At 41.0% G+C, this 6251-nt stretch overlaps 1 protein-coding gene across 5 annotated transcripts in view; it reads right to left on the bottom strand.

Annotated features, from left to right (window-relative positions):
- The window catches only part of EBF1 (EBF transcription factor 1), a 401223-nt gene that overhangs the window by 311879 nt on the left and 83093 nt on the right, over positions 1–6251 (bottom strand). The gene's annotated exons all lie outside the window — the stretch shown is intronic.

Raw genomic sequence — 6251 nt, 5'->3', positions numbered from 1 at the left:
GCAAAAAAAAAAAAAAAAAAAAAAAAAAAAAAAAAAAAGAATAAGGGATTATTTCTACCAAAACAAGGAGGACCAACGAAAAATAAAATAAATGTACACTAGACGTGTAAGAAGTTAGAGTTTTGACCCAGAAATTCTTTGCCTGGGAAACTATCCTAAGACGGAAATCAGAGTGGCAGTCAAAGATATTCATCACGATGACATTTATGGCCATGAAAAACTGGAAATAACCTAAATATCCAATAACGAGGGGGTGGCTAATGAGATAGTAAATCACCACTGAAATATTTTCCAAATATGCCTGGATGACATAGACCAATTCTTATGACATCATATGAACAGAAGTTATATGATTCAAAGCAGCATATACAGATGGTCAGGTTTTATTTGTTTGCAGTTAATCACACTCGTCAGTTTATGACACATGATAATCGCTAGAATTCTTTTTCAAAAGTATATGTATTTTATAATATATATTTTACAACATACATGTACTTTATATTTTATAATATATACGTACTTTATTCTAATTAAGAAACAGAAAGGGACAGATAAGAAATTTAAAAGAAAAGGAAAAGGAAAAAAGGAAATGTATTCCAAATGCATATCTGTGGGTAGTGACACAAATGAATTATTTTGGTTTCCTTTTCAAACTTTCCCATATATTCCAAGTTTTCTACAACAGGCAATATCAGCAAAAGGACACTTGAAAGAAATCAAAATGGCCTTTATCAGTTTAAACTCTAGCTAACATGATCTCTTTTAGACATAAGGAATGTAAAATGCTAGCAGTAGACGTGATTTCCACACTGGGTTCCAGGATGCTCCAGGGGTCTCAGGACCATTGTGCAGCTGAGAGGGGAGACCCAGCCAGTGGAATGCTACCCCAGGCTCAGTCCCCTTGAGTACAGCCGCTTTGCCTTTATTTATTCTCTAGATGTTTCTAATTTTCTGTCAAATCAAACCCTCTTCAACTTATAGGTGAGGAAACCACCACCCAGAAAAGTTAAGCCTCTTGCCTAGGATCACATAGCTTGTTAGTGGAAGATCTCAGATTAGAACTCAAATATCCTGATACAGATTATCCGCGATAATCTATCCGCGATGTGGCTCTGTCTGTACAAGAAAGAGCACACGTTTTCAGCTAATTGCTTCACAGTGGTAAGAGACCCACATACCCACATAGAACCACCCAACACCATCCCCCAAACCTCATGACTATACTTAAAAAAAGAAGCAAGCCCTGTTTAATAAATGCCATTGGAAGCCAGTTGAAAAGGTCACTTTTGGTCTTAAAGCATCTTCCTTGAAAATGATCACTTGCCTCCTTAATCTTTAGAGTAACAAAATTCATAGTATAAATACAAAAAAGATGGCTGATCTATTGAGGACGGCTTCCTGTTATCCATGAGATAACCACTTTATACAGTACATATAAAACTAGCCAAAAAAATGGTTTAAGGATTAAATAGTATGTGATGTTAGTACAGCTGACACTTGCTTTTCCATGCAAAAGAAACATCTGGAAAACCTCAAAATCATTTCATTTTATCTTCAAATAACTTGTGGTTGGGTTTTTCAAGTACATCAGAACTTACTCCCATTGTAATTGTGTATTACTTAATCAAAATCTAAAATTCAGGCAATCTTCAAAATATTAATCACTGTACCAAAACACTAAATACACATACATTCAGATATTCAGTTAATGCTGGAATCATATTTAAAGGATGATGCCTGATGAGCGGGCAAGTATATGGTCCAAAAGAGTAAAGTCTAATTATTGAAACAAAAGATTGAAGACATGCCAGGGCAAAGCGAGAGCAAATTTTCAATAAGGTTCTGACCAAAAAAATGTCATGATATCCTTGCAGATGAAATGGATATGAGAGGGTGGGTGGATAGAAACAGAGAGAGGAAACGCAGTTTGCAGGATTCAAATCTGGGTGAATAACCTTACGTAGAGAAGTTAGCAAATCTCTCTCTGCAAATGCCAAACCAACTTCTGCTCTTAAGACACCTTCAATATCCTACCTGCCTATTACTCGCACAACGGTTTCTTCATGTGTTCTATTGTTCGAAAAAGTATTTATCTTCTTGCAAGCAAAGAGGAAATGGTCTATGCTAGGTTTAAAACCCCGGAAAATACTCCCCAGAAGCATGACTAGTTTGCATCTTTTGGACAGCCAAGATCAAAGTGATTTAAAATGTTTATTTTTAAAGTAAACCATTTACACTGATCTTTGAAAAACCCCTTTCCCCTTTAAGAACTGTATTTGTCTCCACAACTCTTTTAGAGACATAGCAAGATCACACTCTATATTCAAGATGGCACTAGCAGGATTGTCACGCCCGATTTATCTGATACAATCTCAAAGTCATCTCTACAGAGAGCGGACCCCAAGGAGGGCAGGAAAATGAATAAGGCTGAACCAGGAGCGCTAGGGCCGCCATGAGCCCAGGAATGGGAAGATGTGCGCCACACGGCCCTCTAATTGAAAAAAGCTGCTAAGAAACAATACTGAGGGAGAAATCATAAACGCTGTTTCTTGGGATCAGTTAAGAAGGTAACCTTCATGGATCTCCAACTTCTGTTTACAGAGTAGGAAGTTACAACTTCAAATCCAGTCCTTTCCAAATTATAGACACATGCCACAAAATAGTAGATACCAAATGCCATGAGCCCTTGGGGGTGGGTGAGCCCCTCTACTTTTCCTTTTCAAATCTGGAGGACAATTTGAATTGCATCAGGGTCACTGTATCTGAGGGCGTTTTCCCAGCCCCCTGACTTTATTTCGCATCTCACACACAACCCTTCTTTTATGAAAACCCAGCTTAAATATTAATGTGTGTTTTCTTAAGGAAGTGCAAGGCAAATCAACTTCCTGGTACCCAGGGTATCTGATTTCTAAAATGGTCTAACGCTGATTGTCACAGCTCCACCAGATGTGAAGGGTGAAGCTCTATAAAAACGGAAAGGCTGGCTTTCAGGCTCACTGCTGTGCGGGTCCCACGCCTCCCTGAGCTGCATCCTGAGAGTATATTTTTGTTAGCTGGCTGCCGGAAGCCCTCAACTGCCCGAGTTGTTTTGTGATCCTATAAGGACCTTCCCAGCCCTGCTGTCAGCCCAGACATTAAGACAGTGTTTGTGTTGGTAAGTTTTGGGGGCTGGTTAAAATAACAAGTATTATCATCAGCATCCCCGCTTCAGCAGAATAGAGTCGGGTGGAGTTCAAGAGCCTGGCTCCAAAGTTTGCTAAAAAGCCTATTTTGAGAAAACCTTTGTTCTAAACTCTCTTGTTTACCTCCTGCACCAAGAAACAATGTCTTTTGTTACCGGGCTCCCCCTTCTTTGACTGCTGAGTTTGTTTACTGACATTTTCAACACCAGGCAATACAAAGAATATTTCCTCATATTAATTCCAAATGTCACAAAGAGCAAAATTTGGTTCCAAGTAAGCCTGTCTAACTAGATAAGATGCCCTCAGTTACGAAAAAATACAATGAAAATAAATCTTGCTCTTTAATGTGGACCCCGCATAACCTTAGGGATCCAATTCTTTGCCTTTCTTTCTATGTCATCCGGAAGCCTCCTGACTTAGCCTCGCTCTAACCAGACCAGGCTGGGCTGAAGTGACTCTCGTCTCTGCTTAGAAAATGCTAAGTTGCGATGCAAAGAACATTAAACTTCCACGTTAGCTAGAATCCGGGATGCTCACCAAGCAACTGCCAAGCTTACCAAAAAAAAGTTGATTATAGAGAGGTCTTATAAGTTACCAGAGGACGACCCGCAGATAATTTATTGATTTCCAAATTCATTCTTTCTGCAAATATTTGTTGAGCACCAGGCCAAACACAGGGGTCCTAGCACTGAGCCAAAGCATACCTTGTCCCTGCCTTCACTAGGCTTACAGGCTAAAGGGGAAGGCAGACACAAATCAAGTGTCACCTAAGAAGCATATCTGTACAGCCCAAGATGGGCACACTGGGAAAAAAAAGCAGCCCAGTGTTACGAGTAAATACCAAGAAGCCTGCCCAACCCGAGAGCTCAGAGAGGCTTCGTGGAAGTGGGCTATGAAGGATGAGGGCCAGGTAGGTAGGCACAGAGGGCAGGTAGGCCCTCCAGGCAAAGGGATTAAACTGCAGAAGGGCCTTGAGGCAGCAGGGAGCTTGAGTGTGGCTGGAGGGCTGAGAATGCTGGGCCAGTGAGGCAGAGGGGCCAGACCACTGGCACTGTGGACTGAATCCAGATAGACTCATCCAGAGGGACACCACTGAAGGAGTGTAGCTTAGCACCCAGTGCATGCCTATCTCCTGCATAACTTGTCAAGATCTGGTCCAAACTAAAGGTATAACACTCTGTCCCATGCACACCTCTCTAGCCCACAAACCTCCCAGTCAAAGGTGCTGCATTTTAATGATAGTCTTCCATGTTCCAAAAAGAAAAATAGAAGCCTCTGGTTTAAAAGGTATGCCTCTCTTTTAAGCCCAATCTAATATAGTGACAACCAGGATAGATCCAGATCCAGATGTAAAGTTTCACAGTTAATCCCTTCCTTTAACGAGTAAATTCCACAATTATTTAAAAGTGTGGTTATACTGACACTCAGCTTTCCAAGCACACAATGTAAAATTAAGTTCTATAAGAAAAAGAAACCATCTGTGAGAGAATCAATAGAAAGAGAAGGAAAACCAACTTGACATTGTGTTCATGATTTCTTTTCCAAATCTTTTAGAATTCATGATCAGTGAATCGTACCACCTCAGCCTGACAAGGAAATAGATATTGAACTAAGGTCACAGGGTAGCCAAAAGATTCAAAAGTATTGTTTAAGAGTGATAATAGAACATGAAGGAAAAAATGTAGAAAATAAGCATCTTTCTCTAGTAACTATGTTACCATATACACAAAACTAACAGAAATAAGGAAAGATCGGTCATCTTACAATTAAAAATAGCTATGATGTTTCAAACGATGCCAGCTATGGGAAACTATACTACATGTTTTCCAAATAGCCTCACTTATTCCACATAACATCCCTGGAGTTAGAATGCACTATCATCAGCATTTTCATTTTACAGGTAAATCAAGAGGAGTCTTAGTGATGTGACCAAGGTCACTGTGGTGGCCAAAGTCTATTGCTGACCCCAAATATCTGTTTTCTTCTTCATCTGAAGTAATAACATCTTCAATTTTTATCTGAGCACATGACTGCCCAGAATAAAAACTGTATTTCCCAAAGTCCCTTTAGCTAGGTAACCATGTGACCAAGTTCTGGCCAATGAGATGCAAACAGAATGCTGTATGTACTATCAACCCTGCCCTCTTCCTTCTTCCATTCTGCTACTAGGAATGCCACTGTGGCAGCCACGGCTCCATCTTGGACAGCAGGGATGAGACCACCCTGCTGGTGGAGGAAGAATATGGTAGAAGGAGCCTGGCTTGAGGGCTTATAAAGCAGAGCCTCCCCTGAGGCCTTGGACTGCTTACCTCCAGACTTCCTTTGTGTAACAGTAATAAACTTCTGCCTTATTTAGGTCACTGTCTTCTTTTTGTTTTTTAGAGGATCAAGGCAGTTTCCCTTACTTGCAGCTATACCTAACCATGGCTGATGTAGTCATGTAGAGAAAAGTGTGATACTTGGAGCAAATTAGTTAACCTCTCTCAACTTCCCAATCTATAAAACAGGATGGATAATACCTACCTCAGAGGATTATGTGAATTAGATGAGCTATGCTGTAACTGCAACGTTTAGCACAGTCTCTGGCAAATGATAAGCCCTCAAAGAATGTTATCCTACCACCAGCAAATTCCTTGCACAACACAACTCATGGTAAATTCTCAGTTGATGAATTTCACTGAAGTATCCGTAACAATCACCCAAAGCTCCAACATCCAGGTGGCTGTTCTTTAAGCGGTAGGCCCTCTAACTGACACCACAGGAAGCTGCAGGGGCTCATCTTGGAGCTGATCTTGAACATCCTTCTAGAGATAACATGAATTTAGCTTAAGTGAAGCCAAAGCACCTGGAGGGAGCTGTAATGTCTGTGGGCCACTGAACCCAGGCAGCTGTAGGAGCCAGCTGGTTCCCCTTCCAGACTGTCTTCTGCTGCCCTCTCTACTCCCAAACAATGCCTCCCCTAGACTGGTCAGCCCTCCACTCCCCAGCCTCAGGAACACTGAGACTGCCTAAGCTTCCGTGGGTTTTCTCTAAGCTCTAGGAAACAGAGGCTATTTACCCCACATCTCT

This window comes from Lipotes vexillifer, unplaced genomic scaffold (assembly GCF_000442215.2).
Source record: "Lipotes vexillifer unplaced genomic scaffold, Lipotes_vexillifer_v1.1 scaffold194, whole genome shotgun sequence".
Taxonomy (NCBI): domain Eukaryota; kingdom Metazoa; phylum Chordata; class Mammalia; order Artiodactyla; family Lipotidae; genus Lipotes; species Lipotes vexillifer.
This window is presented reverse-complemented; position numbering and strand designations above follow the sequence as displayed.